Genomic DNA, 25,880 nt, shown 5'->3' on the forward strand with positions numbered 1-25,880 from the left:
AAAGCGTTGCCAAACCGAAACTTTATAGAGGATCACGTGGTGGACAGGAAGTAATGGCGGTTTTGACAGGAGCGACCGCCAGAGGGGTCCCACGGAAATCTGCTCGAAACGGCCGCTCCTGTGTTTCCTTCCTCCATGCCATGGCCGGTTCCGCGACACGTCATCGTGACGTGTCGTGGTCCAGCCAGGAGCATGCGCTGTAGGATCACGCGTATGCGTTCATCGGGAGTGGAAATCTCCGTGACGCCAGCTTCCGCGCGATGGTCGTAGTCTATCGCTGTTGCATCCTGTAGTTTTCGCCGACACGCCAATACGACGTTGGATGATTGGTTGCCCTAGTTCACGTCAATATTCGCCTGGCATCCAACGTCATATGCTTCCCAGTGACGAGACGAACAGCTTTTGATGCCAAGAAGCAATCGGACCGCCGGAATCGAAAGACTGTGTGGTGCCGTCGACTGCTCGTGTTTGTAGCGGACATTTGCATGATTGCGATTGCGAAAGGGACGCTGAATCTCTACAACGTCCTGGATAACGAGCTCAATGTCGTTTGAATCAAGGCGTAGCACCATCACAATACCTGACCACACCGGGGAAAGAACATCCATCTAAACGGCGCAAAAGTGTTAGTACTTTTCGTTATTGGGTTGTGGGAACCTAAGTTCCCACAACCTCGGGGCGTCAGCCCATCCGTTCCGTGCGCGAAGGAACAAGCAGCACATTCAATTCAGAAATTCAATGCAACATACCAGGTTTATTTTACCTTCAACAGCTTGCATTCAGCAAAAACTACCCCTTTCCCAGCGGATCACCGCTTTTATCCCCTGTGACAGGGGTACGCCCCCCCGGAGCACGGCTGCCCTCTGTCGCCGTGACACGTGGCGCCTTCTAATCGCCACACCCTCCCTCCCTTACAGGGTCACGAGGTCGTCAGTTAGGTCCAGTATGGCATCGTCAATGGCTGAAGTGGGGGCAGGCGGCGGAGGAGGGGAAGGCCTGGTCAGGGGAATGAACGTGTAGTACATTTCTATTGTTGGGAAAAACTCATGTGACCTCTGACAACGGGCTAATCGTTGGGCCTCGGTAGAGTAGATTTTTGCTTTATTTTATTTTGTCTCCCTGGGTGACGGGTGACGTAAAGCGATGCTGCCGATTGTTCTTTTTCCCTTTCTCCTCAGTTGGCTCCCCCGCTTTGGCGGTTCTGGATTTTCGTTCGCATCCAGTGAAATAAATAAAACGCGGAAGCGTTGGCTCTTTCTGTTGAACAAGGTGCTTTATTTTTCGGGATTGGTATTTCCAAATCACACATATGCAGTCTTCTGTATCTGCGCCAGACACAAACTTCACATGAACATTGTTTCTGAAGTTCGAGTAATATGCCGAAGCAACTTCGCATTCACTGTTAGCTGATATGTCTCACGTAGAAGATTGCACAGTAGATCAGTAAATTCACTGCACAGGCACACACATTCACAAATCCAGCATGACAGAAAACATGTCCATGTCCCGTTGCTGCTTGGGTAGTGTCACATGTCAAGGCCCCAACAACACAGAGACGTCCTGCGACCGTCCCCAGCATGTCAACCCCGGACGACGATGACATCCTCAGGAAGTTATCAACTGGTCCTTCCAGTGTTACCTCCGTGTTAAAGTGGGACTCCCGGTCATATCACCTGCACATCCTCAGGGTGTCAACCTGAAACACTCGCAGGACCTTGTGAGGATGACTTCACCTGCAACCACCCGTATTCCATTTTTCTGTGTATAATTTATACGAAACCAGACGCAGTCCTGATAACTTCTCTTTTTCCATACATCTTGATTAACAATACAATCTCACTGTTTGTTTCTAGTACAATTCATAACGGACAACGAGCGCAGCGGTTTAAAGAGAAAGCAGAGAGAAATATAAAAGACGAAAAAAATCTTTTCAGGGGCACGAAGTCCGAAAAGCCCACTCCGAAAGATATTAGAATTCTCTTCCGAAGCCAAAACAGACACTGTTTATTGCTGGTAACGCGATCCTCCGTACATTCGAGAGTCCTGCTCGCCTGCGACACAAAACGAAGGGTGAGCTATCCATGTTTCTTTCGATTACGCAAAGAAAGAATACTCAAAGTGAGGAATTGATTGAAGTATTAGATACACATCAATGCAAAGTCTATGTCTCTTACTCCTTTTGGTTTGAGACGTTCAGGTAGGAGCTTTGAAAGTCAAAAGCAGTGCGACAGAATCGCGCGTTTCTCTCTATTCCACGAGTAATGCGCTCCATTTATCATAGACAGTCATCCTTTTTAGATGCAGAGAATTTTACCTTGAACCACCCTTTATTTCCGAAAAATGTCAATCAGGTCCAGGATCGGCCCAAAAAGAAAACAAATGTGTTTAGAAAGTCTGAACAGGTAAACTAAACAAAGTAATATTTCTCGTCCCGCTAGCTACCCACAGGTACGGGCACAGGACGTACCTGAATGACTCTTCACGGACACTCCGAGAGTGTTATACTCAGGACGTCCTGAGGATAACCTCGCAGGACGCGGACACGATGACACTGTGGGGATGTCCTGAGGACCGCGTGTGTTCTTTGGGGGCTGACCCGTCACAAAGGGTGTGCAGCTGCTAAGCCAAAAGATGATGTTCCAACCACTCAGATTGGCATATCCATTCTATTGCGTCCATGCAGATGCTTTTCTGAAGCAGATATGAGTTGAGCAGTACCTAGTTGATACCTGAGTCAGAAAGACCAGAACAGGGATCAGAAAACGTGAAAACTAAAAATTCTACCGGCCGAAATGTTGCGTATATGCAACAGGTGCGGTGCTATGCTATGCTACGCTAAGTGGCAGAATGAAATAGGAATTGACTTACATGCCATCGAGTGGAAAAACACAGTTGATCCTTCTTGAATCGTTGTCGCGTCAAGCAAGCGAAGCAGACCTGCCTTCCACATATCTATCACTGAATTCACTTGCAGAAGTATCCAAGAGGATTCAAGTTTTGCAGAGTCGGTATCGACGGGCACTAAAAACCATCCAAAGCGGTACGGGCAAAGATGCTTTGCGTGCGTCCCTGCTCCCTGCTGCACCACATTTCGAAACTTTACGGCGAGCTCCTCCGGCACCCCAGACACGGCGGTGCCGGCTTTCCCGCGCCACGAAAAGGTTATAATTTCAAACCGACCAATGAGCGCTCGCATAACCAGGGAGCGGCCGCATGAGCCAATGGGATGCTCTCGGTAGAGAACTCGCGCTTCGACGTAAAAATTTTGACGTTTCATGACGTTTGATGACTCGAAAGGCTCGCAGCGCCTCACTTTAGTCCGCAAAGGCACTCGCGAGTTCCATCCCCTTGGCCTGGTCTCCTGACATCTCCTGGTCTGCCGGACGGTGCAGCTCGGGTACCAAGCAGAGCGGGCATAGAATCCGCTTCTCCTCCGTAGTGAGGGGCTGTAGGGGATCGGCCGGGTGGCGCTCGGTGAGCGTCAGACCGCGACACGGAGCCGGAGTCTGTGTGGGGTCGTCCCCCCGGAGAGGCCTTGGCTGCTGAGCCCACCGTGTGCGGGATGCCCAGGAAACCGGCTGTCCGTGGGACACAACCGTCCAAGTGGCCACAGAATGGTGCTGGGGTGGACCCGGATCCGGGCGACGACCTCCACGAGAGCTAGAGTGGGAGAGCGTACGGTGGGGGTCCGGAGTAGTAGGGCGGGACTTCTGATGTGAAGAGACGTTGCATCTGCGAGAAAGGGAAAGAAGGGAAAACAGTAAGGGGGAATCCCCACTCCGCGAGCGCCGAAAGGGCACTCCCTACGACAACCAGCGGAAAAAGTGTGCAACGGAAATCACACTAATAAAGCACTAAATCTCAAGCACTATGCTTAGCGATGGAGATAGTGGCAGCTACGTGCCCCGCCTGCGGTGACGCACGTCGTAGCGACTGGACGCAGGTCCCTGAACGGGATCCAGGTCCAGGTCCTGGAGGGAGGCAGGTTGCAAATCGGGCTCCTCTCCGTCCGGGTCTCGGAGGTGGTAAGACTTCAAGTCCGAGATGTGAACCGGCCCAGTCTCTTCGCCGCTGTCGCAGCGACGAAGCCTGTAAGTGAGGCCGGAGGAGCACGTACTTACCTCGAAGGGGCCATCCCCACCTGTCTGCGAGTGAAGCTGCAAAGCCTCGAGACGCATCACTTAGCGGGTGAGTCCGTCGAAGGACGAGGTCACCGACGCTGTAGGTGAGGTTCCGACGTCCACGCTTGTACTGGCGAGCCTGGTCCAACCTTGCGACGTCCAGGTTCTCCCGAGCCGTCCGGGCTGCATCGTCCAGTCGACTCCGGAGGTCCTCAGCAAACCTTGAATAAGGAGGCCGGATAGCACTATCGCGGAGGCCCAGACCATTCTCCACAGGAAGAGGGGCCTCTCGTCCCGAGTTCAGGAACGCCGGGGTGAAGCTTGTACACCTGTTGACCGTCGCCCGTGTAGCGAACGCCAGCTCGGCCAGGCCAAGATCCCAATCACGGTGGTGCTGGCTATTAAAAGCAACCAACATCATTTTGAGGTTCCGATTAACACGTTCGGTAATGTTAGCCTGAGGGTGAACGGGGAAGTCTTCTTATGCTGATTGCCTAAGACAGCGCAAGAATCTGAAAACACCTTACTTGTAAAGTAGGTTGCGTTGTCGGTGATCAGCTGTGCGGGAAACCCGAACTGGCAAAAGGTGTCGAGTAGTTTTTCCCACACTCTCTGGGAAGGCAGCGTCCTGAGAGGAAACAGCTCAACCCATTTCGTGAAATGATCAGTAACCACAAACAAATACTGGTTACCTCTAGGACTACGGGGAAATGGTCCCATCACATCACAAGAAACTATCTGCCAGGGTCTATTGCTCTGAACAGGCTGTAAGCGCCCAGGGGGTAAACCACCACAAGGTTTTGGTCTCTGGCATACGGGACAAGTACGAACATACTTTGTTACATCCTGCCTCGTTCCTGGCCATGCCGCATTACGACACAACTTTTCATAAGTTTTCCTGCCGCTGCGGTGACCTGCCAAGGCCGAGTCATGAAAGTAACGTATGAAAGACTTACGCAACTTCCGTGGCACCACGACTCTGAACGGGGATGAGCCGTCGTCCTCATCCGCCTGGGGTATGTATCTGAACAGGATGCCATCCTCGCCCAGCAGGTAGGAGTCGTGCCGTCCGCCAGTCGTTCCGGTGTCCGCCGAGTCTTGCTCAGTTATCCAGCGCGACACCCGCTGACAAAGGCTGTCAGCTCTCTGAGTGTCTAGGAGCTGCTCTCTGCTCACGACCGTGCCCCAAGACGAAGATACGGCTTGTGACACCTGTGCTGCTGTCAGAATTTGAGAAGGCGCCTCGGTGCGGTAGAGGCGCGCGGGACAGTGCGTCTGCTACCACGTTCGTTGAGCCCCGCCTGTACTCCACGTTGAAGCAGTAGCCTTGTAGCGTCAGGGCCCACCTGGCAAGTCGTCCAGACGGGTTATGGAGCCGCTGCAGCCAAGAAAGTGCCTGGTGGTCAGCCTGGACAGTGAAGGTACTGCCGTCCAGATAGAGGTCGAACTTCCTGAAAGCGAAGATGATCGCCAAGCTCTCCTTTTCCGCCACGGAGTAGTTCCATTCTGCCGGATTCAGCGTGAGACTTGCAAAAGCCACTGGACAAAGAGTAGCGTCATGCTCCTGCAAGAGAACTGCGCCAACACCATAATCGCTTGCATCTGCTTGCACAACAAATGGTTTGTTAAGGTCGGGCAGATAAAGCCTAGCCGTATCAGCGATTGCTTGTGATAGAGCTCGAAATGATCGTTTCTGCTGTTCTCCCCAATTCCAGCGCGTGTCCTTGCGCAACAACTGGTTAAGCGGCTGCACTAGCTCGGCACCATTAGGAATGAATTGTCTGTAAAAACCAACCATACCTAGGAAGCGCTGCAAGGCTTTGACGTTACCGGGAACCGTGAAGTCCGTGATCGCCTTTAGCTTGTCGTCGTTAGGACGGATGGCCCCTCCGTCCACCACAAAGCCGAGAAGGCTGATCCTAGACGATGCCAGCTGCAGCTTGTGGGGGTTGATCGTTATGCCCGCTTCGTTCATCCTTGTAAGGACGATTGACAGGTGTTGCAAGTGTTCCTGAAAATTTCTAGAAAACACTACGACATCATCCATGTACACCATTGCGAAATTGTACTTCGCATCTCCCAACACTGTATCCATCAACCGCTGGAAACTGGCGGATGAATTGGACAGTCCGAAAGGCATGCGTACAAATTCAAACAAACCTCTATGACACGTCAATGATGTTTTTGGGACATCCTTGGGGGCAACTTGGATTTGCAAAAATCCTCTACTACAATCTAGCGTTGAGAACACAGTTGCATTGCCCAGGGAATACAAGATTGACTCAATGGACGGGAAGGGGAAAGAGTCCCTTACAGTTACTGCGTTAAGTCGACGGTAGTCGACGCATAACCTCGCCGTACCATCACGTTTCGGAGCCAGAACCACAGGAAACGTCCAAGGGCGCTAAGACCTTTGAACTGCACCGGTCTGGAGCATTTCGTCAAGAGCAGCCTCTAACAAAGCACGCTTATGCACACTCAGTGGTCTGGGATTACAACGCCAGGGTCTAGCGTTACCGGTGTCTATGCTATACTGTAACACACACGACTTACCCGGGTTTTCGGTAAAGATTCCGTCAAACTGCCGCAGTACTTGTTCAAGCTGACGGCGTTGCTCCTCGGGACCATGGAATGACCCCAAGACAGTCGGCAGCCTAGACGTTTCAACAACCGCTGCCACAGCTTGCTGTGCTGTGCAGTGTTCCCGTGCTGCCGTGAAGCGGAAAAATCCCGACGAGCCGTGGTACACGTATCCTCCATTGGGCAGGTCCAGCACCAACTTCTGCCGGATGATGAAGTCTCTGCCCAGGATAACAGGAACTGCCAGGCCAGGAAGGTGCACGAAGGGCTGCTTTCGTCGTCTCCCATCAAAACGTATCCAGAGCACAACTGCAGCCTGTGCTGGAATGGCGTCATTGGCAGCAAGACGAAGAGTGACATCTGTGGATTGCAATTCCACATGCCGTTATACGCAATGCTCGTAAACACTATCGCCGATAAGGGAAAGCGTAGCTCCCGTGTCGATAAGGGCGATGTAATCTCTACCAAAAATTTTAACGGCGATGTTTGGTTACTTATCCTCGATGTAATCTCGGACAGAAAAAGCAACAGGAGCCAAAGCATCTCTTTGCGTTATCTTACCGCTTGCAAAGCTAGTTTTTGACTGATCAAGGCCACGGATAGTAAGTCTGCTCGCTTTTTTCGCAGCTTGCCGACGTCGTTGAGCGAGCATTCATGGACGCCGGCTGCGACCGTTTCCCGATGGCACATTACGGGTGTTTGGTCTTTGTCGCGGGCATTCCCGACGAAAATGGTCAGGGCTGCCGCAATTCCAACAGCCGTTGGGCGCTCGTGGCTGCGGGGGCGCAGGGTGATGCCGCTCCCGCTGCCGTGGGGTTTCGCTAGCTGAAAGGCCAGGTTGACCGCAACTTCGGGGCGGGACGGGTCTGTCAAGGCTCGTTCCTGCGGGGATCGTCCTCTGGTCATAGAGGAAGGGATCTAGGGCTCGGTGGGATGACTCCGCATTGTATGAATTACGGGGGCTGTCACCCAAACCTGTTGTATGCAGGCGTTCGACCGAGGCGGCTCTTCCCGACCACGCGCAGCGCGGTTCCAACGCTAGCTCCGGGGGCGGAGGGGGCCGGTATTCAAGCTCTGCCAGGAGGTCGCCTTGTATTGAACGAGGCTCCTGGGCCAACGCCTCAAGGGTTTTAAAGCGATGGGCTCTTAAGTAGGGCCGGAAACGCGGGTGGCACTGACGGATCGCCCGTGCGACGCGCTGCTCTTCCGTAGCAGTGGGATCCGCTCTGCTGTACAGATCCTGCAATGCCTGAACGAATTCAGATAAGCTTTCCTCAGGATGTTGAGTACGCTTATGCAATTCCTCTAGGACACCGTATTCGTAATCCGGGGGAAGAAATTCGTTTTTGAACCGCCCCTGGCAGTCCTCAAAGGACGTAAACTCCGATTGCAAACGAGGCCAGCGGGCGGCGTCTCCAACCAAAGCAACGTGTAGGATGCGTTGGATTAGGACTTCGTCCGAAATTTCCATACCCGTCTGATAGGCGGTGAGGTCATCCAGGAAATCGGCAACAGACTTCTTATCGGTGTAACCTGAGAAGGTAGGCACCGGTTAGTTGAGTCGCAGAGGCGCTTGTGCCTGTGGCGGCAAAACCGACCCGGCATCCAGGCGTTGAACCACCAACGAGCACACTCAGTCATGCGTGACAGGAGTTCTGCCGTTGCGATGGCGTCTGACTGCGGCGTGGGCACCTTCGCCTTGTCAGCCATCAGCTCCGAAGGCTCGTCCACCGGGTGGGAGCTGAAAAACTGGAAAACAAAACCCAAAAACACACGCACAAAAAATATAACAGCAAAAACTGCAAACTATAACAACTACTAACTACGCACAAAACTAGTACAAACAAACAGTGCAGCGTGTTCCCCGCAACGGGACGGACGAGCTCGAACCCCAAACGTTGGGCGCCAGTTGTGGAAACCTAAGTTCCCACAACCTCGGGGCGTGAGCCCATCCGTTCCGTGCGCGAAGGAACAAGCAACACAACCAGAAATTCAATGCAACATACCAGGTTTATTTTACCTTCAACAGCTTGCATCCAGCAAAAACTACCGCTTTCCCAGCGGATCACCGCTTTTATCCCCTGTGACAGGGTACGCCCCCTCGGAGCACGGCTGCCCTCTGTCGCCGTGACACGTGGCGCCTTCTAATCGACACAGGGTTAACAAAGATTTCACAGTCCGTGTGGTTGAAATGCTCTCACAGATTCAGGGTTGTGTAAATGGGTTAATTCTCATCTGCGTGACTTGGAACCTTCCTGCAGCATACGGCACATGAGAGAGTAAAAAAAAATTATAAGACAAAATAGAAGTTACCCAATCTAGTCACTAAACTCAGTTGGTGCACTGTTGATAAAAGTACACTTCGTTTAGCATGATTTTAGAAACCATACTTTAACAGAATATTTATGTACTATGTTGAACATATGTATCCGTACTTTCCTCTCCACTCATCTGCTTATGTCTACAGGTGACTTCCTCAGCGACAACAGACAAATGCTGTGCACCCTCCTTCCAGATTCCTCTTTGCAGCAGTGTCTTGCCTACCATTCGGGCTCTGTATATTGTTCACTAGTTTTGTTGTTGTTGTTGTTATTCTGTTATTTGATTTACAGTTTGCTTTATCATGTGCACACATATGATATTGAGGGGGACATTTTGTTGTTTACACTCCTTATCTTATAATCATTGCTCAGGTGAATTACATTATTTGCATTCACCGGAACTGGGGTTGCATAATGTGTTATTCATTTTCTTCTCTTAAACCAGGGCGGCCCATGTGTATGGCAGCTGAAGTCCTTCACCACGGTAACATGCCAGAACAACTCCAGCAAGTGCTCTACAGATCGTCTATAAATTAAAGAGAGCTACGTTTGATACACTATGTCCTCATGAGATTTTGTTCCTGCTACAACTCTGCGCTTTGTTTAACATTACCAAAAAATAACCTTACCGACAATTACCGTATCAGGGGTGTACTGCTGTGTTCAACTTGCTCTGGGCATCCTCTACAGCCTGTGCAGCTACTTCAGCACTTATTTGCTGGAAATACTGGTGCCAGTACAGTTGTTAGATGAGCTGTGTGACAGTGTCAAATAGAATACATCCTGTGTTTGCATATGCATAAAAATTATGCATTTGTAGGATATAATGTGTATATGTAGATGTTAGGTCTTATATATTTTAGTTATCGTACTATTTGAGCTAAATGTCGACATTTCAGCTGTTTGAGCCTGGTGCCCTCATCCTTGACACGCATACAAGTGTGCCCACACACTCGGTAGAGCCTGCACAGCAGAGGACTCTCTGTCCAGGTGGCAAATGTAACAGTTATTTCACGAAGAAAGCAGGTTTCCGCCAGGAGACCAAAAAGCAGTTTATTTGAAATAGTACCAATTACTTGTCGTTTTTTTAATTGCACAATATAGGGCATGCTACGTGACTACTGAGGCTTTTACCTTCTTTCCAGTTACCTCAACTGGTGACTTCAAGCTTATGTAACACAATAGTATAAGGTGGCAATGAAGCAGGCGAACTGGTGTCATTAGATTGTGTCCCTCACTCTTGAGGTTATGGATGTATTACACAGTATTGGAAACCTGGTTGAACAATAATTCTGTTAAACAACAAACAGTTATCAAATAAATACGACGTGCAGAATACGCTGCAGTTGAGTTCCTGTGGGCATGGTGGTTGTTGATGCTAAATGTTCAGATTTACGACGTGCTCAACATTGAATACCTCATAAAACATAAACTCTTGCGTGAACCATATGCTTATGCAAACAACAAGTCTTTCGACGGGAGGAAATACATCCAGCCCGTCTTGTCTGTAGACCAAGAAATGCAGAATAAATCAGAATGGCTTGAAAGTGCGAAGCGGCTTTGAATAACACACCAGTTACACCATCTACGGGAGAATGCGCGAGGGAGAGGAGGAATGCGGAAAAGAGACTTCAAGGGCGCGCTTCTCACAGAGTGGAGCGATTTCGCCCGGAAAAAGTTCTGGCATATTAGTTTCTCGGCGGGAAAAACACTTTCCAGCAAAAAACAAAATATATGGGGGTTCGGGAAATTTCATGGTCCCTTAAACAAGTGATCTCCATATTTTTACTCCGACGGGTTTGGCAACACGGGTCCAAACTTCTTCGCCCGCTTTCGGTTGGTTGCTTGGAGCTCACGCTACAGAAGTGTTTCGAAGTTTGGTAAGTTTATTTCTTGCCCGGCGTCACGCGTATTTTGTCTTGCAATCTTTGGGTCAAGGAGGTAGTTCCCGCATCCTCTCCAATGCAATGAACGATGGCGTAACAACGAGCCCTGTTGTAGCAGGGAGGCAGCACTCTAAAAAACAGAACTTCACCGCATAGCACGCTGTGCGCCAACCACTGCCAAGAATGATAGGATTATCGCTTCTGACTCGAAGAGAGAGGGGCGCGTATGCCTTTTTTTTGGCAATTTTCATATATCCAAACTGCTACAAAAAGGCATACTCTCTTTGAGTCAGAAGCTGTAATCATATCATTGTTGGCAGTGGTTGGCGCACAGCGTGCTATGAGGTGAAGTTCTCTTTTAGAGTGAAGAGTTCGTTTCAGGTGTGAGCTTTCTTTCTTTCTTGTCCTTCGCTTTCATATTTGTTCCTGGTTGTGTTCACAATGGTATGCGGTAGAGCTGTGGAGCAGAGCAGCTGAATATTGTTTTCTTTGTCTGTAGAATGTGGTTCCGTATGAGTGACGAACACAATGGAGATGTTGGACTGAACTAAATGTGTGGTAATAAAATTCAATCGTTTAATTACGTTCATTGCTCTCTGTGTTGCAGTAAAATACGGGTTCAGTGAACACTTTGCCCGAGGCAATATAATTAGGATTGTTAGATTTGTTTTAAAACGGTGCGTACGTTGAGCAGTTATTTCATTTGATAGCTGGCTGTGTAAAACCGCACGCATCATGTTGGCGCGGGTGCTTCTTGGTTTCATGTCTTAATTATTTTTATAGCTGCTTGCAGACTCATGGACTGGAGGTGACGAATACAACGCCTGTCCTGTAAGTCCTTCGTTGGCACGTCAGCTTGGCTGCAGCTACAATCACATATCAGATAAACGAAAACCGTTACCTTTTCAGATCTGACTGTGCTGTTGTTAAGTATCGCTGGATTTCTATGCGCTCGTTAATCTGACGCTAGTGTGAGCCTCTTGTTAATACTTTGTTGCCAAAGAGCTTCAGCTAGAGTTGGAGTGTTTGAAGTGTATCGTATTTATGTCATTGATGCCATTTAAGTGCAGGCTGTCAGAATAATGACTTTTCAGATTCCGTAACATCATTTCCTTTTTAGCGTGTGCGCAGTTTGATTTGCAGAGTAGGATGTGTCACGTACGGTCTCTTTAGTAACGCCAACGTCCCAGAATGCTTAGCACTGCTTCAAACATTGGTAACTTGCGTTACATCGAGGTAGGCGAAGGTCTGCAAACTACTTCAGTTTCTCATCTTTCAGCTCATGATCCATGCTGTGCCAAACTCAGCAAAAATAAAGCATGGACTACTATCCCTTCCCCATGTAAGGAGTGCTGGAATTACCTGATGTCGCCCATTCTCTAATTTTGCCATGGTTTTATGCAAGCCTATAGAAAAAGGTTTCGTCTACGAATTGTCAGTCGGGAGTCAAATGGGTTCTGCACAAGCAAACTATGATCCGACATGTATGGATAGGGAAATACTTGACACTTGCATAGTGCCTGAATAAAAAATATACTCTATAATTTCAGTTCGGCAGTAAACAAGCAGCATCCAACATTTTTACATACAGGCATTTGTGATATTATATGTATTGTTTCTATTTTCAGTGTATCTTGGAAACGTTCCTTCCTGCCGTAAAGTACTCGTTGCCTTTGGAGCATTCAAGATCAGAGCATGGACCCGAAAACATTCGCATTGCTTGCAGCTAACAGGGATAAAAGTACTGAGATTTGTTGGTATATCATTGTGCAAAGGGGTGAAGTGCTCACAATGTCTGGTACCTTGTCCGCATGTTTGCAAGTGTTTACCCAGTATGTTAATAGAAATAAATATTGTACCAACATCCATGCTGCCTTTGTATAGACATACTGTGCATAAACCACACATACGTGCATGTGCTTGTGAGGGACATATACCTGGATGAATCAATACATGGGCCACTAGTGCCAAAATTTAGGCATAAATTATGTGTAATTTTAGACATCATGGCTAATACATGTCTATATGACGGCTGAGTGGATAGATAAATACTGTCCCATTTTAGACATTTGGTCTAAAAAATGTCTAAATCGACTTATCCGGCTAATAGCCGTATTTTAGCGTAACGTTAGCTGGGCTAGGGGAAGGCTAGGGGACGGATACGGAGCAATAGGGCTACTGTGTTAGACGTCTAATAGACATTCCCAAAGTCTACATTTAGACGTCTTTTAGGCGTATACTAGCGCACCATACGTTGCCTGTGTACCCATTTTGGGCCACAGGTTCATATTCTTCAAACCAAGGCGTTTTCCACTTACCGCCACAACAACTTGAAACGCTCAATCCATATCATGTTCATCCAGAGAGTGCAGTCCTGGATAAGTGAGAGAGTTTGGGTGTACCTAGCAGTCGGTTATAGGCGTCTTCGTGACAAAATCCACGTCCGCGGAGTTTATGCCCACAAAGTTAAAAAGAAACAACAATAAAGAACAAGGCTGTCGCGATAAACGGCTTAGTCCTAGAATAGCCCTGATATTGAAGATAAGTTATTACTAGAAAGATTCAAATTTTCTAGCGAGGTTCAAAATAGTGCAACATTTAATGAAACTATCTAGTATTTTCATTTCACAGCTAGTAATTCATTGTCGTATCGTGACCTTTATTATGACTTTTTCGGGGTTTCGTTTTGGTTATTTTTTTTCTTTCTCATGTGCAGTGCTAGCCTTCCAAAATTGCTTACGTCATGTTCAACTCTCGTCCTGCACCACCTGCACGACACGTTCACTCACGCACTGCGTTGTGCTCATATGGCTGCTACGATGACGAAACATGCATAGTATAGAAATAGAGGCCACTGTAGGGCTCTGTCAGTTGCTTCTAATCGACACTGATACATCATGACATGGTACATTATTTAATGCATTGAACTTTATTATGTTGAAGTGAGGGTAGCTGATTGTAGGTTCCCTGTCATTGGATATGTGGTTCATCGTTAGGTGCCGTGGAAAAACCTGAAAGTTTAAACAGTTCAGTTAGTCAGCACTTTCAATTTCTGAGCCATACGACGTGCTACAGTGCTGAACTACTATGGACGTTGATTCTCTACAGGTTCCTGAAGACATTACCATAACACAGAATGGCGTTTTTAATAGATCTTTTTATCTGTCCGCCTTGGTGCCCGTGTACAAATGCCTCCGTATGTCATCGATTGATCAATTCATGTGAAGCTGCGTGACAGACAGCGACGTGAGCCCTAACGCTCCTACTTTGGACTTGACATTCACGCATCCCAGTCAACCAAAGGTACCCTGGGGAAGTACTGAAGTTGACATTTAGATGTCCCGGGAATATTTGTTTGATTTGATTTGATTTGGATTTTTCTTGCGCAGTAGCTACTAAGGCCATAATGCGCCAGATACTACTGGAAGTTTTACCTAGGTAAAATTTATGTGAGATAATTGATGTTCTGAGGCTCGAACACATAGAAAGGACAAACACATGCAATGCCGCAAGTGCCTAAGAAGTTAACGATGAAGGAAAGGAGGTCACTGAAAACTGGAGGTAGGACTCCAGAAGATGTGGGTTCGAGTCCTACAGCTGGCTCACCTTTTCAATGACTTCCATCTTTCATCGTAAAATTTATGTGTTTACTAAAACAATGCTAAGTTCTGGGTTAGTAATTAAAATCACAGATCCTTTCACAACCCGGTATCTCTAAAAAACATGTATACTTTTCAAAGGGTACAAAACTTTCATCACACAGCAAAAGCGCCGGGTGCAGTGGTGAGAAGTTTCCATAGAATAAAACAAAATGACGTTCACGAAGGTGCTGATGTGCTGGGCATAGAATGAGGATATGAAGGATTGAGAGTTGTTCACCGCAGTGTCTGGGACGGTCTTCTTCCCGTAATAGATATCCATGTGTGAAGTAGGTGTGTCCTAGGCGGAGCCGACAGGATAGCACCTCATTCAGTCGGTTGGATGTAGATGGAGGAGTACCTAGCTTTGGTTTTATAGTGTATAATTTGTCGCTTGTCTGTTGGTCCCAAAAGCTTTGCCAGTGTCTGTTAATGCTGCTTTTTAAACATAGCCTCTGATGTTTTGGTGGAATCTCGAAGGGTGTCATGTCGTTTGTTAGGGCAACAGTAGCTTCTCGACCGGCCTTTTCATTTCCAGGTATTCCAACAAGGCTGGGTACTCAGCAGAACAGTAACCGATAATCCCTGTTTGCTATAGTGCTTGCTAGGCTCCTTGCAAGGAATGCTACAGATAGTCTGTAAGGAACTCAAAGAATCTGTATACATGACTGATGATCTGAGACGACTTTGTAAGATATAATTGAGGGTTAAAATTATGGCATACCCTTCCGCTGTAAAGACAGACATGGTGACCTTCAAACGATGTGACGTTGTAACTGTGCCAATGACAATAGCGCACGATACCCCGGAAACGGTCTTTGAACCATCAGTGTACAACTGTACATGGCTGCGAAAGCTATCCTTTCGCACCTCAAATTCATGTTGCAGTACGGTGTTAGTTAGTCTTGGACGACTGGGGAAGGATGTCATGCTTGTTTAGGGAGGGAAGGCCTACAAAATCCAGCTCCTTTACGGCGAATTCACTTTTCCTGACTTTGATGGGGCTATCGCATCCGGAAAGGTGTATATGATGCCGATACGGTAATGTTTGGCAGGGCTTCTCCAGTCTACTTGCTTAAGTTTCTCTTTCGAAAATATCTTACTTAAAAGTTAACGAGTTTTAGAGACTCGCACTTCGTCTGCAGCTAAGCCTGAATGGCGTAAGCCGTGCAGACGAATGGGAGCGCAGCGCAAGTGATTGTCTCCGAGGTCGTCTGCTTCGCGTTCGCAAGTGAAAAGACATCGGTAAATACACCGACTTTCGCTTACCAGTCTGAGTGCTAACGTAAGCATGTTCCGTGGAACACTGTGTTACGCAACTGGTTGTGCACGCACGACGCTAACCAGAAACAGCATTTCACTAGCCGATCTCAGACTTCTCCGCGACCTACAGACGGCTCCCAACGGCACACAAGAACAGAATACAGAACAGAATACAGAATAAACAGCGATAAATAAACGATCAAGGGGGCGAGCTCTCGGAAGCATGTAATTACTCCTTAAGGAGTAATTACATGCTTACTCCTCCATGCTTCCTCCATGTAATTACTCCTTAAGGAGTAATTACATGCTTCCGAGAGCTCGCCCCCTTGATCGTTTATTTATCGCTGTTTATTCTGTATTCTGTTCTGTATTCTGTTCTTGTGTGCGCGCGTACATTCATTATCATCTACCCCTCGACTCGATCAGCGTAGGGGAGATTATGTTGGTCTGTATCATCATTTTGCAGCATGCGATTTCTCCTCTGTGTATAAATGTATTGATCCTGATGATGCAGTGTTGAATTTCACCAACATCATTAGAAATGCTATTTCTGAGTTTGTCCCATATACCATACCACGTCGGCGGAAATACCCAATTTGGTTTTCTGCTCTCACACGCAGTTATCTTAGCAAAAAAAGAGATTTTCATAGAAGATTTAAGAAATTTGGAAGGGCGTCTGACTGTGAACAATTTGCTGTTTTTCGGCGGCTCTTCAAGAAGTCTGCTGACTCAGACCGTAATGCGTATTTGGAAGGGATTCAAGATGACGTAAAAAGCAATCCTCGTAATTTTTGGACCTGGCATAAACAATGTAAGCGTGAGAATGCTAGCAATGTCTCTGTTTGACGGTGATGTGATGCAATGCAATCCGCCTGTCGTGGCAAATATCTTTGCGTCACACTTTTCATCTGTGTTTGATGACTCGGCCAGCACAGATTCTGCCTTTTCTTTTACGCGAATGCACGGTGATCATCTGTTTTCGTTTGTTATTACTGAGAATGATGTCCACAATTCAATTCGTAAACTAAGGCCCACAACGACACCGGGACCAGACGGTATCCCCGCTATTTCCCTTAAAGTTTATCGTGGCATCCTTTCGCCTGTGCTCGTATTGATATTTAATCTTTCTCTTAAACGAAATACTTTTCCACAACCGTGGAAGTCTTCCCTGGTCATTCCTGTCCATAAATCGGGCAGCCATAACATTGTTACTAATTATAGACCAATAAGTATTTTATGCGCCTGCTCCAAAGTCTTTGAACACATTATTTATATTAATCTGTCCTCGTTCTTTAAGTGCAAAATTGCAGACAGTCAGCATGGCTTTATGCCTGGGAGATCAACAGTCACAAATCTTTCATGTATAATTCATGTCAGACTGTTCCCCAGCGGTTCTTTCTCGTGGTCAAATGGATGTAATCAATTTTGACGTCTCGAAAGCATTTGACTTAATGAACCATGATCTGCTCCTTCGTAAGCTTGGTTTATATGGTGTTTCTGACTCTCTTGTATGTTTCTTTGCCTCGTACTTACGGCATCGCTTATACTGTGTGTGTGTGTGTGTGTCCGGATCCTACACTGATACCTATGTTTCTACGTCTGGTGTACCCAAAGGGTCAAATCTCGGACCTCTACTGTTTAATATTTTTATTAATGATCTTGCATCTTGTGTTAATCATTCCACCATGCTACAGTATGCTGATGACTTCAAAATAATGAAAAGCATAACCTCGCCTTCTGATTGCTTACTGCTTCAGGAGGATGTTTACAGTGTTATTTCTTGGTGTAGTTCTAATTTCCTCAAAATCAACACGTCAAAAACTAAAGTTATCTCATTCACGCGCAAGTCTCAAGTAACCCGATTTCAGTACTTTTCTGATTTCGAAATAGCCCGAGTCGACGGCATTCGTGATCTCGGTGTTGTCTTTGATGCGAAGCTTCAATTTCATGAGCATGTGAGAGCAATTCGTTCTGCTGCTCTGCGTATGCTTGGTTTGCTCACCTACAGGTGTAAAATGTTTTCTTCTCACACGGTATTTCTTACTCTCTACAAAGCTTGCGTCCTTCCCCGACTTGAATATGCGTCAGTGGTATGGAATGCTTTATGTGCCATCGATATCAAACGTCTTGAAGCTGTACAAAAGAGGGCACTTCATATTATTCATTCGCGTTTCTCGTGGAATGTCCCCGCATTTTTATCGTATGACTATGACAAGCTTTCAAATTACCTGCACTTGCTTCCTCTTGTTAACCGCCGCCACATTCATGACATGATGTTTCTTTATAAATGTGTGCACTCAATATTTGATTCCCCTTTTCTGTTAGGCCACCTAAATTTTTGTCTCCCGCGTGCTACTCTGCGGAACCCCCCAACGTTCTATGTCAACCACTGCTGTCCTAATGACCCTCTTACACGATGCCAAATCTTGTTTAACTGGCTCCCTTCATCTCTTGATATTTTTTCAGCATCATGTACATCATTTAGGTGTCATATCTCTTCTCATTTTTCGGAGATGTCTTTTCTTTGACTTTTTCAGATAATTTCCCTTTTGGAGTTGGATTTGGACGGATTAAAAATTTCCCTTTTGTTGCAGTGCGATTGCATGTGTTTCTCACATTACAATGTGCGTGTGCTCGTTTCTCGTTTTCAATTCAAGTCATGTATTTTTTTTTCTTTTCTTCATGTACAGTCTCTTTTGTTTTTGTTTTTGTGTGTGTGACCGCGTAGATCGCGTCTTGTTGTTAGTGCATATTGTATTACTGTATTTGTATATATATTGTGTCTATTTGTAGTGCATTGTATCGTATTTGTGTGCGCCAACATTAGGGTCGTCACGACCGTTCTTGGGCACCAATAAAACATTATTATTATTATTATCTTTTCATAATTTTCTGTGCTTTAGTTGCTTGTATCCTCTTTTGTTTGCTTGACAGATTTTTGGGAATAGCAAGCCTACAGCGTGGCTAACCTTTCCCTTCTCTTTTTTCGTTTACTTCGCATTAAACATATCCCCCCCCCCCCTTTGATCGTTTCTTTCTCTTCACCCTCTTTTCAACCTAGACCATCGAGTTGCTGTGTGCAGGAAGATGGGAACATTTTGTCACGGAACATAGGCCGATGGTATAGACTGTTCAACTAAGTTGTCATTTCGCTAAACTATGGTGCATTCTGTACAGTATACCTCGCCGCACATCTTATTTGTTATGTAATTCTTTTGCTCCTTATGTAGCTATAATGGAACATGATATCGGCGATAAAACAGGAAATTGTATACCGGTGTTGTAGCGACATTCGCGTGTACAGGACATGCGTGGACTGTCAAGAGTATTCCCTTTCCCTATAGCACCGCAGTAGTATTCTCTCTGCACGCACGGTTTTACTCTTGATCAATAGAACAACGGAGTCAGATGTAGCAGCACTAGCTGCACCACCACCGCCTTTGGCCACATGACCCTTTTCTGGCCTGCCACCTCGCGCTTGCGAGATGCGAGCTAGTTAGTTCTGCTTCCACTCGAGCGACCGGCCAGAACGGTCAATAAAATAGTCTGGTCCGACTTGACGCCTCTTGTCTCCTGACCTCACTCAACTCGCGACACATATATAGAAAAGGAAAAGTGAATGCAATTCATGCGAAACGAAGGTTTCTAGAACATCACGTTAAATTAATTTGATCCACCGTTTTATCGGCCTAAGAGCACTGTTAGCGTGACATTATTCAACAACAAATACACTGATGACGAAAAATGGGGAAATTCGCCTGCTGAGTTGCGGCCAACTACCGACAACCACAATGTCGACATTACAGCTTACGCAGTTTCAAGTTGAAAAACCAAATATAGATGCACTCTATGACCTGCTAAGTGTATGCTTGGTGTGTGCCCCCCCCCCCCCCCCCGCTTCATATTACTTCTATCATACTACACTCGCTCGTTCTGAAACATTTGTCCTATATTTTGCACACTAACCCGTTCACCATATGTGCACCTGTTTGCATTTTAACCGCTTGTAGGCGTCCTGGGGTAGCCAGTCCGGCTCACATCCTCATCTTTTTCTTACTTCATCACCACCATCATCAGGTTATAGGTTATATCAAAAAGGATATAACATGAACAACAAACAACAACTTTATTTCAGGATGATGGGTGCAGAGTTTCATCGCCGGGCGCGATACTCTACCCCAGTGCTGTAGGTGAAGCGGGGAATGATGTAACCGGTCCCGTTACAATGAGTCCTGCGGTGCCCAAAAACGCAAAGAGAGCCTTGAGCGCAGAGCGTTGGTGAGCTGGATGTGGCCAGGGGCAAAGCAATTTTGGGAGGGAGAGAGTACGGGGCGGGAAGGGTGGTAGTGTCGGTAATGGAGAAGAATGTGCGCGAGATCTTCAACAGCACTGCAGTGACTGCAGTGGGGAGACTTAACTTGTCTCAAGCGGTAGCGCCACCATGCTGTGAAGGTCACGTCGAGGCGCATTCGATGAACTAATGCGCTGTCTTGACGAGAGATATGACTAGCATAGTTACAAAATAAACCTATACGCGTTGAATACGGTGAAGGATGTAATGTCATGATTGTTGAATATATAGTCCCACCTTGCGATAGGCCGACCCTGTTTGACGTTGCCTGACGTTGCCCGCCGAAGCGTGGCCGACAACGGCAACAGTTGCATGCCTTCTTTCTTGAACACGTTATATGGTTACATAATTTGAACAATAACTCATCGTCAAAAAGTTATCCTTGCGGGTGTAAACCGGAGTTGGGGACTTCAGGAATAGAAATGCACTACTGGATATTGCCTTTGCTATGATCTATCCCAGGTCGTCAAGAGCTACACTACAATTCAAGAATCTTCTGTGGTAGGCAAGCCTGAGCGATGGGCAAGACACGTAAACAAACACGAAGCCTTCGTGTTTGTTTACGTGTCTTGCCCATCGCTCAGGCTTGCCTATCATGGAATTTATCCACCAGCTAGCCTGCATTTACGCCATTCTGTCGAGAATCTTCTGCTTCAATACTTGATCTGTTCCTGGTGTCTAGCACATTTGACTGGGAATGGGACTGCCAAGTACTTGGTGGACTTTCAGATCACAAGATGTAGATGGGTAGAAATCCAGCGAACTGGTAGAATGTAGGAAGGGAGTTGCCTCAGGACAGAAGCCGCCGATATTTCGAACAGAGACTGTTCTTCTTCTGGCCACCGTCCTCATCATTGGCATGATATTTAAAGGGTTAGGTGTGACGTGTTTAAGGGGTCATGCGAATTGTGGGTCAACAGCCGGGAGGGAAGAAAGGTTCCGTACAAGATGGTTCTTTTGAGATGCACCATATAAGATTCTAGCATGATAGCATTAAAATGCAGACATTCTACCTTTTTCCTAGATCCTTGTACAACGTAAACCAGATCTGTAGTACCACAAGAAATATTAATATGGCCTAATTTTTTTTTCAATGCCATTGTACACATATGCTGCTTATAATGATGATTCGGGTTTTTCTGGCGCACGGAGAACTAAGGTCATAGTAGTACACATATACATAACAACGTTCGTACGCAAGAAGTCTCGCAAGGTTTACACTCGAAGGCCATGCATAACACGCGACGTTTAGCATCTTAAACGTCGCATAACCGAAATTAGACGGCCATGTAAAACCCTAGTCTCAGGTTTGACGAAGGTTCTGAATGAGGAAATTAAGTGAGGCTAAAAAGAAATATGATAGCCGTGTCTTTGTTGCGTATCCCTAGAAAATTTTGCGTGTGATTACTCTGAGTATGGAGCAAAACAGGGACATAATGGCGCACAGCAGAGAACAGATAATATAGAAATGTGGCGAACTCCTTTGGTCATAGATCAGTCGCTGTTGTCTCACGACTTAAAAGCCCGAATTATTATTAGCATTACATTATTTTAAATCAGTACTTGTACTTCTTAATGTACCACTGAGGAAGCTAAATGTCAAGAAGTCTTCTGCGGGTTGATTGGTAAAGGAAAACAAGTGGACATGCTAGTCCAAACGAATGGCTACTCCGGGACACGTTATTGAAGTCTTCTGGGCCAGACAATATTCCGAATTATTTTCTTAGAAATTACGCCGAGTGGGTTGCGAAATTCACATAAGGCATACATCCGATACATAAGGCATGGGCCTCGTCTTTGGTTTAGAAATTTTATTTTCTTCCCACCTGTTGTGAATTGTAAGAGCACATATTTTCCAAAGAAGTGACATCATGATCAAGTAACATCATTCCTGGAAGAGAACGAATTACTAACTCGCTTGCATCCATCGATTTCGTGTGGATTACTCCGCTGTCGATCACAGCCCTGTCTGATTTCATCCACGACTTGGCATTAGCTTTAGATAATAAACCTACAAATTGACATTTTGTGTTTGCATCTCTCCAAGGCATTTGACCGTGTACGTACCCTATACAGGGTGTTCAAAATTAAGCTTTCACGAGCGCTACGCAACCTTGGCTCCGGAACTCCGCGTGATCGAACGGGCTGCCCCTGTAACTTCATCGGTGACGTCGCATCATACTTCTCCTCCTCGTTGTACCCGGAGTGGAGAGATAAGGGTGAACGCGCGGAACCATGTTTATGTGAATTTTTTCTTCTTTTTTTTTTTCTGGAAAACAAATTACACACATCAAAACTTTTCACGGTACGAGATCCTGATCCTGCGAAGGATGATCACCACATCCTGGGTATACCACCACATTGCACTAGTTCCAGTTTTAGTCCTAGCTTGTTGAGATAGTTATATGGGAGCCAGTCCTTGTGACTGGCCTTCCGCCTCGATGCCAATACACAACAGGAGTCAGTCTTGAGTCTTTTGCTGTTTGTTGTTTGTATAAACGATATGCTATGGTAAGTAACATTAATTGTAAAGCATGTTTATTCGCTGATGACTGCATAATATGTGACGCGATATATTCCGAAAAACATATCTAATAAATCGGATATCTAAACGTGGGCCTCAATATGCCGCTCTATTCTTTTTTTCAGTGTGCTTTACTTATAGGCTAGCTCACCTGGCTCGTCTCATATTGCAGACCTTTGGAAAGCAGTGTGAAACACATCAACGTGTGGTATTACAAATTGCAAATGATGTTGAACATCGGCATATATGAGGGGCGTTCAAGTCAAACCAGGACTTTCTGTCTCCTGAGTGTACAAACGGCTCCCGCTACTTCTTTATCATCATTTTCACAAGACAGAAGACACGTGTAGACAAGGTGGCCGACAACGAGGTGAGCGCGCACATCGAACAGCGAATTGTCATGAAGTTTATCGTGAATGAAGGCGTAAAGTCGTCTGAAATTCACAGAAGACTTCAGGCTCAGTATGACCACGATACACTTAGCCGCAGCAAAGCGTTTGAGTGGTGCAAACGGTTCCGAGACGGTCGTACATCAGTGCAGGACGATCCCGGCCGGGGCGGCTCAGAGCCCAGTGTCAGAGTTCCTGAGAACATCCAACTTGTGGAGCGCCTGATCCTCCAGGACCGACGGATAACATGCCTCGAACTAGCTCGAAAGACGGACCTTTCTGTGGGAACGTTGAACACTATCATTCATGAACACCTCCAGTTTCGGAAAGCCGGGCCTCAGCACCAAAGGAGTCCTCCTCCAATGCGCGCCCGCATACCGCGCATCTCACGACACCCACCTTACAGGAACTTGGCTGGGAGTTGCTGGCACATCCCCTTTACTGTCCAGACCTCGGCCCCAGCGATTTCCATCTCTTCGGGCCACTGAAGGCGTTCCTTGGGGGCCGCCACTTCAGCTGCGACGACGAGGTCACGAATGCGGTCCGATCATGGCTGCTACGCGTCGGTAGGGATTGCTACGCTGCTGGCATCCAACCCCTCGTGAAACGCTGGGACAAGTGCATTAGTGCAGCTGGAGATTACGTTGAAAAATAAAACTAATTTCTCGCCTGTAAGTTCATTTTACTTTTGCGAAAAATGAAAAGTTCCGGTTTGACTTGAACGCCCCTCGTAGAACACTCGTGTTACCGATCGTCACGTACGCAAAGGTAACTTGGGCCCGTTTGCTACGACTCATTTGCGAGTTTCTTTCGAATTGTCACCACTGTATGAGTGTATTATGTGTACATAATATAATTAATGTACCTTCCCTACTCCTTCCAGGGTCCCTTTGGGACCAGCAGTATTAAGAAATAAATAAACCGTTATATCTTCGTGTCGCACTTTTTGTTTTCCGGATATCTTCCTTCGACACACTGCTCATGTGCAGACTGTAATCAGCATTTCTGTCGCTTCCGTTGGTTAGCTTCAATTAACATATACCTCACTCATAGCCCAACACCTACTTAAGCATTTCTATCGCAATTCCCCGTTACCGGACCTCGCAAGGTAGAAGGTAAGGTCGCTCAAATGGAGGGAAGGATGAGCGCATATCACCAATATCACCACACATTGGCAAAACCGGCTGCTTGAACACGTTTTTATCCTTATCACAGTACAGATGTCCCAGATGCGAGAGCTCATCGAGGCGCGCCGGCGAGTATCAGGACTGATATCTAGGTGTACGATTCGTTTGCCGCTACAGGTGACACTCAAGGGGCATTTTGCATGCAGCGCAAAGAAAAGACACGCTCATGGGTTATCGGCAGCTGAGTAATCACGTGATGAGTAGCACTGAAATCAGCCGCAATAGTTGATTAGATCGCATAGCGCCAAGATACGTTTGGCGCCATTTCTCGGCAGGAACATCGGCGGGTGCATATGACTACGGGCGGACGGCACGCCAGTCTTTCTAGCCCACCATACTGTCCCTGTCTAAATGAGGGCTTTCATCCAGTCATTGCACCGACAAGCCTAATCTTTCACATCCCTAGTAGCACGATTTGTTGCCGTAAAGTTACGGTAATGTTTTGCTCACACGTTGCAGAAACGTGGGTAGAAAACTTTTCCGCAACATTGTGACAGCACCAGAACCATATTTCCCCCCACAAATACAATATTAAGGCAACACTTCCGTGCTGTTTCCACAATATTGTGGCACAGTTATAGCAACGTTCTTCAACGCACACACAATATCGTGGAAACGCTTGGGAAATGTTTTCGCTACATTATGACAGTGTTACAGCCGTATTACTTTAACGCAACATAATATTTAGGCAACAATTATGCAACGGTCCTACAACACTGTAAAGCGTTACATTCATATTCGTTGAACACACCCCAGGTAGCACCGAATGATATGGCAACATTTTATCAATGTCATACTGAAACATTGCCCAAACGTTGCTAATGTCCAAGAATTTAACTTCATTTGCAACATTCATTTGCAACACTCTAATAACACTGCAACAACGTGTTCTCCAGCATCGTTGCTGGCAACAAATTTTCAAGGGGCCATTACCAACGTTCGCGCAATGTTTGAGGTAACATTTTCACAACTGTCTTGCAAAATATTGCGCGACTATAAGGTACGGTCAGGTGCTTGGATGAGTAATGTTGCTCGAAGGTGACTGAGGAACGTTAAGACACTGTCCCCTAGCAACACTGGAGAAACATTGCACTGCCACGTTGCAGGAACATTGTAAGGTGGATAGTAACGAACGAGTAGGAATGTACGGCGGATGTTAACGAATGTTGCAAAACGTTACTCCACATTGGACATCACTTGAAATATGTTGCTTCAACGTCACGGCAACAATGTGTGCTAGTAGGGTACCCAAATGAGTCAGTTGTTTTGTTTTTGTCAGGTGTGTTGCTGTTTTGGCTCTGGTGACGGAAACAAATACTAAATGCAGTACTCTCACTCACCCTTCGTTCCTAAGATTTATGGAGCAACTGAGGTACTGATATCTGGAACAAAGAAATAGGGTATCGTGAAGTCAATATACCAAGGCTTAAGCGCTATAGTGACAACCTCGTTTCGGTACCATGTGAAAATAATACGTACTTGGATCTGATAGGTTATTCACTGGAGTATTAACTGCAAAATGAGTAAAATTTGATATTACAATTTCCGTACAGCAGCAAAGATACGGTCCAGCGCAAGTGGACCGAACGCAAGCCGTTGATGCCATATGTGATTTACAGT

General features: G+C 46.6%; 1 protein-coding gene across 1 annotated transcript in view; it reads right to left on the minus strand.

Moving 5' to 3' along the window:
• Positions 1-13,814: 13,814 nt before the first annotated feature.
• Positions 13,815-25,880, minus strand: part of LOC135393004 (uncharacterized) — a 204,616-nt gene continuing 192,550 nt past the window's right edge. Inside the window, exons 12-14 of the mRNA XM_064623605.1 lie at positions 25,740-25,772; positions 25,601-25,642; positions 13,815-13,919 (exon numbers count right to left, since the gene is read on the minus strand). The gene's annotated coding sequence lies outside the window, so the exon portion shown is untranslated. The remainder of the gene's footprint in view (positions 13,920-25,600; positions 25,643-25,739; positions 25,773-25,880) is intronic.

Source organism: Ornithodoros turicata, chromosome 4, assembly GCF_037126465.1.
Source record: "Ornithodoros turicata isolate Travis chromosome 4, ASM3712646v1, whole genome shotgun sequence".
NCBI lineage: Eukaryota > Metazoa > Arthropoda > Arachnida > Ixodida > Argasidae > Ornithodoros > Ornithodoros turicata.